Source organism: Protopterus annectens, chromosome 4.part0 (genome assembly GCF_019279795.1).
Source record: "Protopterus annectens isolate FY-2018-M chromosome 4.part0, PAN1.0, whole genome shotgun sequence".
In the NCBI taxonomy this organism is placed as follows: domain Eukaryota; kingdom Metazoa; phylum Chordata; order Ceratodontiformes; family Protopteridae; genus Protopterus; species Protopterus annectens.
Genome location: NC_056733.1, coordinates 1565543803 through 1565557055, shown reverse-complemented (window position 1 = coordinate 1565557055; position 13253 = coordinate 1565543803).

Genomic DNA, 13253 nt, shown 5'->3' with positions numbered 1-13253 from the left:
CTGTTAGCATCAGGATTACACCTCCTCACTAGTTAGGTTGTCACAATACTGTACTGTGCAGGTATCACATGCACCACAGGGGTTATCCAGAGGTTATATGAGCAAAGGGTATGTGGAGGTGTCTGACATCAGACAGCATTCTTCAGTATGCCAGTGAGAATTGTAGTGAGTCTGAATGTAGTCAAAAGCATCATACACCACACACACAGACACAGGGTGCCAGTACTGACATGCATGGGTGCATTGCTTCACGGGTGTGTAGTGGTTGACTGTGCCAGAAGGCTATACAAGGCTAGGTGATGGGTATAACTTGGCATCAGGCCACATGAGAATGGTCTGCAGTGTGGCTCAGGGGTGTAGTGTCTGTATTGGCCCACACAGGTAGGTATTGCATGCACCATCCAGTCACCTGGGTAACTGTTGTGTGTGGCCATTGCTGTGTATTGCTTGCCATGTATGTGTTCTTTAGTCCATGACATGGATGGTGTCTGGGATGTGCACATGTCCCACATGCATGTACAGTGACATGTGGAACTATACCTGGGGTGCCTGCAGTAGTGGCTGGTGACTTCAAATCAAAGGGGGGGCTGCAGGAGACAGCTGAATGGGTGGGGTCAATGGGAAGGGGTGCAGCCAACTAGAAAGGGGAGGAGCTATGCTCAAAACCACAAAAACTAACTTTAATTAAATACGCTGCCCTGGGTGCCAAACCGTCATTATGAAAGTCCAATCAAGACAAAATGAAGTGTAGAAGAATAAAAATATTTCAATGCATTGGCTGCATGACAGTTTACTTAATATCTAGATGGAAAGAAAAAGGTTGTGAGGCATGAAAAAATAAATTACTTTTTAAATACATTACTGGAATGCCAGTCAAAATCAAGTATAAGAAAAACAAGCAGCACTCAACTCAAACCACTTCTCCTTTTCTCCTTGCACTGCAGTTCTAATTATAATTTAGATTCAGCTTTATTAAAGTACCAACTAACACACTGAAAGTAGAAATCTCTGTGATGCCCCCACTTGTAAAAATGTTTCTTATCCAAAAAAGACCTGCTGCCTGATAACTATCTACGTGTTTCATGGGGAAAACATGATCAAAGTAAAAAATGAAAAGCAAACAAGAAACAAGCTGAAGATACATTGCTTAAAGGATTACTGTACAGGTTATGGACCACACATCATTGGCATTCTGTTTAGTTTATGGGTAAAGCCTGCAGGGATGACTGGAAGTCTCCAACAAGTGTAATGAGCTTCTTAAAATAATTTAATCCTGTCCTTTATTACAAATACTGTCATATGCATTTCAATATCCAAGGCTTATACATTATCTATTAAGTCTTCTCTGCATGGCAACAACAGAAAGTCTTTCAATGTTGGCAATTCTTTAACAGTATGCTTATTAAAGTTTACTTGCATCTTACGATCTCAGACAAGCTTACCTGATGGTCATTAAAGCGTTGCTACTTAAACACAGAGCAACAGGCACTTTGAGTAATAAGCATAAATCAACAGTACAAAAATATGACAAACCAGACCATTCTGCAAAATCAAGGACGGATGAAAAGCCACTGTAGTACTTGTGTCTACCTTGGATGGGGGGGTACTCTGCACATTTACACTGCATAACTACTCCTTGCCTTGCTTGGACACATCCAGAGTCACTACATGGGGGAGTGGGGTGCAACAAGTATGTCACAATTTGAAATGTCTTTGGCTGACTGTGATGGCCCTGACACATTTGTCATACCTCTCAACCTCAGATCAAGAAATCTGGACAAAGCCATACATAGAAGTGGGACAAAGGCCCAAAAATAAGGACAATTTTTAAATATTGCTCTTATAAACTTAGAAAGAAAGATAATAGAATAGGTCTTGCATTAGTATGAATTATCTGAAGGGTATGAAATCTGAAAATCAAATGTCTGTCATTATTTTCTAACTTCAGTCTTTGTGATCTGTCACTAATTTGCCAAAAAACACAATTTTATGAAAAATTGACCAAAAATGTGATGCACAAATATAAAATAGCCACACAATACAGCGGGGAACATGTCAAAGAAGGGACACTTTAATATTAGTACTGCTAACTTGAAAAGCTGACAAAAAAATCTACATGCATTTCTGAAATAAAAGTAATCAATAACTCTGATTATTACAGTTATTTCTTAATTGTAAACCCTCCATGTTTTCTTCCAAAATTGCTATTTTGCGGAGGGATTATTAAGGGGAAGAGCAACATTTTGAGCCAAAATTGGGGACAGGTGAGAGGTTTGGCTATGCCTAATTCTATAAAGAAATTTATTTGCATGTACCTCTCAACCTGTTAATGCAATAAAACTAACAAGACCAAATATATTGGGGGAACATATAAACAGTACTAAAAATTGTTCTTGTATAAACTGAGACAGTTGATAGAATAACAGGTTTTACTTTATCATGCATTTTTCTGAAGGTTATGAAGTCTGAAACTCAGTGTGTCATTATTTAGTGACTTAATTCCTAAATGATTTGCCAGAAAACCACAAATTTTATGAGGAACAAACCAAAAATAAGAAGCAAAAATCTATTAATTCTTTGAAAATCTGGACAGTTCAGAGGTATAGTTCAGCTGGGGCTGTCTGAGTTTGCCACCCTTCCCCCTCACAAAATCATGGTCAAATGGAGCCTCCCCCCTGAAGCCATTCCCAATGATCCGTTACTTGGCTATTTCACTCCATTTACCATAAACACTAATGTGCATATTGCTTTACTTCTCTGATGAATTGGACTTCATTTGAAAGTTTAATTTTGCATTTTACAGCACAAAACACTAAGACGTCTGCTAAACAATGCAATGCAATCTCACAATGAAAACAGACTTAGCATTAAAACTTCTCTGCCCTTGAAACTCACATTCATTGAAACCCACATTCAAAGAAAATACATTTTGTCAGTGGCAGATAAAGATTCATTCTGGGCTGTTTTCAAATCACAGGCCCCTTGCATATGAAACATACATGTGCTCTTTGATACACCTTCCTGATTGTACTAAATTATATTCCTTGTACAATACAGTACAGTTGTTAGAGGGCATTTGAAATTTATTGAACAATGAAACAAAACGCATGCACCAATAATGACAAAACTGCCATATTCAGAACATTTTTCCAGTAAACAATGAAACAAAATGGATGCACCCATAATGACAAAACTGCCCAGTTCAGAACATTTCCATCATAAAAGTCTACTCAAACTTCTACAGTCCACCATTATCACTAAATATGCACAATCTCTGAAGTAGTAAAAATCATCTAAATAATTCCACATTAAAGAAATCTGTAACTAATGAAGAGGTTACTGCTAGCAAACACCTTTATATTTCATGGTTTCATCAAAAAATAAAGTGTCTGTTGCCCCGAGGAATAAATTGCCTATATTACATTAAAAAAATGATAAGCTAGTAATATTGCAATAGGAAATGGATGGCAAACTGATAACAGGCTCATAGTATCTTCGCCAAGGAAGACTTTCTCAGTACGGCACCATCCACCCCTTGTGGGAGTAGAACCCACAGCCTTCGGCATCAAAAGCAAGTACACAACCTGTTGTGCTATTAACAATACAAACAGGCTTAGCATAAGCAGCACTATACTTCTCTTCCCCTGCAGCTCTCAGCTCCTTGTAAAATCTACTCAATACTCAACTGCATCTCAACTTCACAGCACAAGAAATCTGGAAAAAGCCAAAATTTATTGGGGGGGGGTCAAAAGCCTATAAACCAGGGACACATTAAACATTGCTTGTATAATCTTGGAAAGTTGCTAGAATAAAATGCTGTGTTACCACCATACATTTTACTGCCAAGGTCCCTGTGCAAAACAGTCAGAGCAACATACCACTATGCCAAATCAGTTGCTTTGTGAAAGAGAGGAGGACTGAAACTTAAATGGCTATCATTTAGTGAATTCAGTTCTCACCATAGCTGTCAACCTCTTAGCACAAACACCTGGACAAACCCAGTAATGAGGGAATACAGCCCTCAAACATTCAGTGAATTCAGTTCTTGCCATAGCTGTCAATCTTAGCACAAAAAAATCTGGATGAAGCCAATAATGGGGGAATACAGTCCCAAAAATATGGACAAATTTCAAATATTCATCTTATAAACTTAGAAAATTGCTAGAATAAAAGGCTGTGTTACTATGTATTTTCTGAAGAATATGAAGTCTGAAATTCAAATGCCTGTCAATTTTACTTCTGATGGAACAAAAACAATTTTCAGCAGATGCCCAGGGAGAAATACTGCAGACATGTCTTTGTAAAATGGCAGGACACCAGAGCAAATCCACACAAACACAGGGAGAAGATGTACACTCCACACAGAAGGCACCCCAGCCAAGAATCAAACCAGAAAACCTATAGCTGTGAGGCAACCATGCTACCACTGCACCATCAAATATGTAAGGAGTTAAACATTCAGAAACCTGAAGTCTGAAATTCAAATTACTGTCAATTTTATTTAACATTTATTAACCAGGACAGTCTGACTTGGAACAAAAAACAATTTTCAGCAGAAGCACAGGAAGAAATAATGCAGACATGTCTTTGTAACATGGGAGGACACAAAAGCAAACCCACACAAATACAGGGAGAAAATGCAGACCCCACATAGAAGGCACCCCAGCCAAGAATCAAACCTAAGAACTTGCAGCTGTGAGGCAACAATACTACCACTGCACCATCAAATATCAAGCATTTACACATTTAGAAACCACAGATATCATAAGGAATAGAACAGATCAAATATGAGGCAAAAATCTGCAAATTTCTTACAAATGGTGGTGGGTAGGGAATTCAGGTCCTTAACACCTGCATACAAGGTACAGGGTTTAAGCCTGAGGTATTGCCTACACACCACCATGAGTTTGCTCTAGCCACCAGTATATAGCAACTGGGGCATTTCACACACACACACACACACACACACACACACACACACACACACACACACACACACACTGAAATCCAAGCCACACACCTCCCTCTGAATCCATGAAGCAGCAGTCAAAATCCAACCCGCACACCTACCTCTGAATCCATGAAGCAGCAGATGAAATCCAAGCCACACATCTACCTCCATGTCCAGACCCAAATCCATGAAGCAGCAGTCCCAAACCCTCCATGAAGCAGTAGCCCGCTCAAAATCCAAGTCCCAAACCTGCAAGAGCTTAAAACTCACCTCACCTCTTCCTGATTGGTCCTGTCTGCTGATGAAGCAGTCTGGAGCTCCTCTGTTCTGTGCGGTCATCACCGCACAGATTCCTGGGCATCTGCGGGGCAGAAATGCCTTCTCTGTATCAGGACCGCTGACTCAGGCAGTCTGAGTTTGCACAGATTCCTGGGCATCTGCGGTGCATGTGTGGAGTTCCGGGACTTGTGAAAAATAAATTTTTTGTTTCATGGTTTGTTTTCTTTTTGTTTTTTAGGTGGGAGGGCTGCAGTCCTGCAGTCCAATAGCACGAGCCGTCCCTGGGTGCTTGGCTCATGTGTACACAGATTGTTATCATCAGATGTGCCAGTCCTGGCCTCATGTGGCAGGAACAGACCCTGCACCTACATTGATAGCATGATACAGGTATTCCCTGGAGTCAGTGGCATCTGTCCATACAGGGCATGTGTTTAAGGCATGGTATGTCCTTTGTGGGTCACATTTGATAGCACTACAGGTGTTGCAGGTGTCCAGTGGGAAACATAGTGAAGGCGCACTGTCTGCATGTACATGCCTATTGTACTGATGGACAGGGTGCAATGCCCTCTGTGGTCCACTGCAATCACACCATGGTTACTATCTGTGGGTAATATGCAGGGTACTACCACCATAGCAGTTGTTGTCTAGGCAAGTGTGTTTGTGTATGAAACATGGGTTGAGAGTATTCTCTGGGTAATACAAGGGTTGCTGTATTCGCCAGGCCATGATGCCACATGTAGGAGTGTGGATTAGCACCCCAGCCTCTCGGCTATTTCACATCTGTTATCCCTGTAAGGTGGACATTGTGACATATAATAGGGCCATCATATAAGAAATATGCAAACCCCGTTCCAAAGTGAGCCTAGTTGTTGCACACTCACAGCCAGTTCCACACAGGATATAAATGACTAACACAGACACACACACCTGCCATGTCTGGGATTAGAACTCCTACCTAACTAGTTTATTTGCTTGCAGCACTACGCAGTTATAGGACACGTCACAGAGATTTCTGGTGCAATTCTTCCCCAAAGGTATTTTTCACAGTGAATGACACCTGCAGCCTTGCCAAAGTAGGGCATTTGATCTGTAGTGAGTGTGACTAGCCTAAAAGTCATTGCTTCCTACACAGACATAGAAAAACACACACAAACATCCACACTTGCCATGTGTGGGAATAGAACCCCTACCAGAGTACTATATCACATTACAGCATTACGGTGTTATAGGATGCACCATGGAGATTACTAAGCTATACCTTTCTCAAAGGTGTATTTCACAGTGAATGACATCAGCAGCCTTGCCAAATTAGGGCATTTGATCTGTAGTGAGTGTGACTAGCATAAAAAGCATTGTTCCCTACACAGACATAGAAAAGACACGCAAACATCCACACTTGCCATATTTGGAAATGGAACCCCTACCAGAGAACTAAATCACACTACAGCATTACACTGTTATAAGACACACCACAGAGCTTAGTGGGCTACATATTTTTCAAAGGTGTATTTCACAGTGAATGACATCAGCAGCCTTGCTAAAGTAGGACATTTGATTTGTAGTCAGTGTGACTAGCCTAAAGCACATTGCTCCCTACACAGACAGGGACACAAACACAAACACACACACACACACACAGTTGCCATATCTGGGATTAGAACTCCTACCTAAGTAGTTCATTACACTATAGTAGTACACAGTTATAGGATACGCCACAGTGATTCCTGGGCTACACTTTTCCCAAAGGTGTATTTCACAGTCAATGACATCAGCAGCTTTGCCACAGTAGGGCATTTGAATTGTAGTGAGTGTGACTAGCCTAAAAAGCATTGCTCCCTACACAGAGAGAGACACACACTTAATTGCCATGTCTGGGATTAGAACTCCTATCTAAATAGTTTATCACTAAACAGCCGTAGGCAGTTATAGGAAGTGCCATGGAGATTACTGGGCTACACCTTTCCGAAAGGTGTATTTCACAGTGAATGAAATCAGCAGCTTTGCCAAAATAGGACATTTGAATTGTAGTGAGTGTGACTAGCCTAAAAAGCATTGTTCCCTACACAAACAGCAACACACAAACACACAGTTGCCATGTCTGGGATTAGAACTCCTACCTAACTAGGTTATCACACTACAGCATTACGCAGTTATAGGACACACCACAGTGATTACTAGGCTACACCTTTCCCGAAGATGTATTTCACAGTGAATGACATCAGCAGCCTTGCCAAAGTAGGACATTTGAAATGTAGTGAGCATGACTAGTGTAAAAAGCATTGCTCCCTATGCAGACAGAGAGACACATACACACAGTTGCCATATCTGGGACTAGAACTACTAGCTCACTAGTGTATCACACTACAGCATTACACAGTATTAAGATGCACCACAGAGATTACTGGGCTACTACATTCTCAAAGGTGTATTTCAAAGTGGATGACATCAGCAGGCTTGTCATAGTAGGGCTATTGGGAGGGCAGTGTGTGCACATGCCATAACCCATTCATCTAGAGCTTGACACACCGCATGCAGGCAAACACAGGGTTATATTCCACAGGTATGTGTATACAGCTGCTAGATGACTACTGCCTTGTACAGCCATGTTGCACAGCTAGCACTTGCACCACGTAGTCTGTAATGCTGATGGATACCAGTGGTTAATTTCTACAGTGAGTGACATTTACACATCATGTGATTGAAGCCATTTGACTGTGTGCTGGGTGGGACAGGCCTCATGATGTATGGCTCTTTGTCACAGTCACTCTCTTCCACACATATATGTATGTCTACTTTGGCTTATTATAGTGTGTTGTCCTTGGATATATGTCTGTATTCCTATCCAATGTGTGTGCAAAGCATGACTGGTGCATACTGAGGAGTGTATGCACTAACATCTGCAACAGTCAGATATGTATGTTCCACTGTTGTTTGCAGGCATGGGCTTCATTTGTTTAAGTGTGTGAGCATGCCCAGTATGACCTTTCAGTATGTTGTTGCCTGACATTGCCTTCATTTCAAGTGTGTGAGCATGCTCAGTATGCTCTTCTGTATTGAATGTGTGGATCCATTCCAGGTAGTTTGTACTCCAGTGCAGAACTTTGGGTTGTACACCTACAGGTAGCAAACTATTTCTGCAGGATATCTGTAGATCATTTGGCAATATGGACACAAACTGTGCAAGGGATAGTGTGTACTCTAGGTGATTGTGTCTGTGCTGCTTCTGCTACATGGTACTGGTGTTAGCAGAGATATTCAGACGTGTACTGTTATACACTGATGTTTTATGTCCTCATGTACTGTCAGGTGGACATTCTTGCTCACAGTGATGTCCTGGGGAACAAGGGTGAATGCAGCTGTGTCTGGTATTGTTGCCAGATGCCTACATGTTCATGGTAAGTTATGCCATTCTGGAGGGGGAGCTGGAGACACTTGCTGCTGGGTCTGTATATCCATTTCAGCACCTTGGTACAGTACTGGCAGAGGATCCCATACTTGTACATCCATTGACGTGACAGTATGGCCTTAACATGCTGTGGCAATACCTCACAGCTGTACAGATTCATGCAGGTTAGCCAGAGGCAGGGGCCATGAGTCAGGACATTACCCCTATTGTGGTGTATGGGCAGGTTTGTAGCCACCCATTTATGTGTTTGCAGCCAGGGATAGTGTGTGCACACAGCTGTGTGTTGGACCTTGTGCATTCCATGCTGCCCATGCTCCCACCCTCCCCATTTTTCTATCCTCTGCCATACATTATGCATACATTCTCTGATACTTTCCCTAAGGTTATCACCTCATCACAGCTGTGTTTTGGTGTTGGTCCATGGTTCATGCAGTGGGATATGGTGGACATGTTACTGTGGTTTGTCCACATGGCCTTGCATATGGCTTATGTGGAGTGTGTTATGTTGTTTTTTGGGTGTCCATGACATAACATGCACTGTCAGTACATGCGAGACACAGGCCTTTGGCAGAGGCCTGTATGCCATTTGGTAGTGATGTGAGCCAGCTCTGGCAGGCGATTACATTCTGTCAGTCCTACAGTCCCAGACCGCCATAAAGTATATTCCCCTGGGGTGACAGGGTAGGTGTGCTAGGTGTTCATGCCAATACTTTCTATCAGTATTGATCAGGTGGTGTGGATGCTGACAGGTGCTACCTACAACTAGGGGCACACCTGCATGGGACACCTGCACTGCATGCTACATTCTGTCTCTATTGCCATATACAGGTGGGGATCATATTGTACCCATTGCCAACAGCAGGGATACGACCAGAGAGGTACCTGTGGATGGTGTTTGGGTGAGCTGGCTGCATGTCTGCTATGGACACTACTTGCATCTGACACAGAGATATGCATGGGGCATTCCAGTTATGGTGGCATGTGCAGGTACATCAGCTGTTTCCGAATACATCAGTCCTACCACCTTTGTGATCTGCAAGTGTTCACGCAGATGACACAGGCATTCCCTACTACAGGCCCAGATAATGTGATGCATATCTGTATGTACAATTCCAAGGGTGTGTCCATTTCACAATTACACATTATATACTGTATGTCTGGGGTACTTTCCCCTGTGTACTGCTTGTATATCTAACCCAACAGCCATGCCATGTCAATCTTTCAGATGGTGACATATATTACCACCATACATTTACAATGGCTTACTGCTTGCATGTGTTATACTGGTGGGAATTGTCTTTGGCACTGCAGTTGTGAGGACTTGGCCCTGTCATCAGCAGTAGTGGGCAATGACCACCAGGTCATTCCTCAACATGCATGCATACTGACCACTGTCACACAATATGAAACACACACCAACCTGACACATACATACCTGCATTTTGTACAAATGCTACAATCAATCCTGCTATCTTGGCCGCCTTTGGGCATCCGTGCTCCACTGGTATTATACCTACACATACATGTTACTACATTTAAATGTAAGATTGGGGGGCACACCTGATTGTTACTACATTGCTACACAGGATTGGGGGAATACACCTGACTCTTACTACATTTCTACATCAGATTGTGGGGCACATCTGACTGTTATAACGTGTGTACATTGGATTGGGGACACACACCAGACCAGTACTACATTTCTATATAGGATTGGGGGGCACACCTGACTGTTTCTACATTTCCACACAGGATTGGGGTGGGCATACCTAACTGTTACTACTGTCTACATAGGCTATGGGGGGGGGGCATGCCTGACTGTTTCTACATTGCTACACTGGATTGGGGGGCACACCTTACTGTAACTACATGTCTGCATAGGATAGGGGGGCACATCTGACTGTTACTACATTTCTACATAGGATTGGGGGGGGACACCTGACATGTCTACATAGGCTATGGGGGGCACATCTGACTGTTTCTACATTGCTACACATGATTGGGGGGGTGCACACCTGACACTTGTACACATTTGCTATGACTGTACTGGTATGTCAGGCACTCCATTTCATTCTGTTTTCTAAGCTATCATGCTGACTAGAGGCATGTCAGTGTACTACAGGTCTCACATTTGATTGACCTACATATTAGTTTCTGAGTTCCTACCCTTCAGAACTAATATCCCACTGCCTGAACTGATGTGGTCTGTCTGTGTAGGCCTGGGTGGGGGAGGCTACCCATAGGCATCATTCAGTGGCCTTAGCACAGCCTTTTTTTGTGTTTGTCTACACCTGTCCTGCTGGCTGTAACTGTTGTTGGGTATGTGAACCTCCCTGACTGGCATGTGTGTGTGTCATATGGACATATGTGGCCCAGCACCTTTCCTGCAGTGGGTTTTGTCAACATGAGCAGTACTGGCTATTATAGTGACACCCATATTTGTTACAGATCTCATGCTGCCACTATAGGTGTCTACTATCTTCTGGCATCCCATTCAGACTCCCGATTCCCTTGCATGCTCACATCCATACCATAGATACAAGTAACAATGCATATTACTCCAGTCAGCAAATGGTAAGGGGAGTGACTTACCTTGTGGGTGTGCCAGTATTGAGGATGGTGCTGGGAGCTGCCTATGTTGGATGTGCATAGTACACTCCCTATACATGGTTTAGCACAGGTGGTGTCATGCTTGGCATCCCTTTTACTGTATGTGTGAGTCAGAGAGAGGTGTCATTCCCTGGGTCCCTACTGTGTCAGTGTATGTGCTATGCATTGCCTCTTTGCCAAGGCCATGGCATACTGGGCACCCCTCCATCTGCCTACTTGGGCAGGCACAGGTTGTTCCTCCTCTGAGTCACTCTGTGCCTGTGCAGGCCTTGGCACTGGTGGGAGGGGGGCTGTTTGGCCCTGCCCCATGTTGTTCCTGCTGCAGCTGTTTCTGCAAGATCATATTGTGTAGTATGGCACATACGGTAACAGTTTGGGTACATGTAGCTGGTGAGTACTTCATGACTCCACCGGATGTGTCCAGGCACTGGAACCATGACTTGAGCTTCCCAAACAAATGCTCTGTTATGATTCTGGTCTGTGCATGTGCCTCATTATGGCATTCTTGTTCGGGTGTGTGTGCATTTCTGATGGGCATCATCAGCCATGACTCCAGTGCGTAACCAGCATCCCCCACTAGTTGACCATAAGGGATGTCCCCATTGGCATATCTCTGGTACAGCTGTGTCAGATGCCAGATGTGAGAATCGTGATAGCTTCCAGGGCAGCCAGCACACACATTCATTATAATGCCCTGGGCATCGCACACAACCTGGCAGTTGATGGAGGGGAAGCCCTTAGAGTTGATGTAGACCCTATCCTGCTCACCGGGTAGTACTTTGAAGCATATGTGTATGCAGTCTATAGCACCCATCACCTCAGGGTATTCTGCTATTTGGTGGAAGAGATGCATATTGCTGGTCAACACCTCACGGGTGTTGAGGAAATATACGTGCTCACTGGCATGTGCTGACATGCCATCCAGGAACTGGTGGAATACTCTGGATGCTGATGTCTGTGAGATCCCCATGATATCCCCAGTTAGGCTTTGGGGGGTACCTGTGGCTAGTATTCCTAGGCCTACACATACCTTGGTATCCACTGGGATGGGTTCCCCTCTGTTAGTTCTGTGTCAGGCATGGCCAGCACAGCTCAACACTTTGCTGTAGGAGGTCCCTGTCCACCTTATAGCACTCCACTACCTCCAGCTCATGTAGCCCCTGGTAGGTTACCCTGGGTCTGTATACCCTTCTCTGTCTTCTCACTGTGGGTTGGTCAACAGCATTCCCATCCTCACCACCCTCAGCCTCTTCCTCGTGTTAATGTCTGATAGTTGCTGCAGCCCCTATCATTCTGTTGTTTTTGTTTGTTAAAATTTCCCTGCTTGTATACACAGGTGGTGTAGTGTATGTGGGAAAAACCAGAGGGAAAGGTATTTGCGTAGTTTATAGTAGTGTTCTGGGCTGGGCTGATCTGCTGTCTGTGTAATTGGCTGATACTGATACATTTCACCTGCCAGATGTGCTAGTTCCCCTAGATTTTTTTGAATGATGCTGAATCCCAGATTTCCCCTGCATGCTAGTCTGCACCCAACAATGTAAGAGCAGGAATAGCTTGGTGCAAGCCTAGGTGTTAGCTGACATCATAGGGGTGTGTGTCAGGCATACTGTAAGTGGACTGGAGCCCTATGGCTCGGGTATGTCCTTAGTTTAGCAGAACTAAGCAAGGGGGTGTGTCTGAGGCTGCCTAGAACTTTTTACAATGTCTAAATGGGTGTGCATGCCGCACTCCGTGTTTTAAAGGGAAAAAAAGTAAACCAGGAGATAGCAGCTCTGTGCACATTTGAACACTGTGTTTGCGTGGTGCATCCCCTGGCTTAAACAGGAAGGCAATGGGAAGGGAAAACAGCAGTAGGAAGGTAATCTATTTATTTATTTATTTATTTATTTATTTACTGGGAAATTCCGACTGGATGCAGGTCCTTTTTCAGCGGATGTTCGGGGAGAAAAGCTCCACATCATGTACATGATAAATAGAGATATAAAGTTGCAGCAATAGTAAACAACA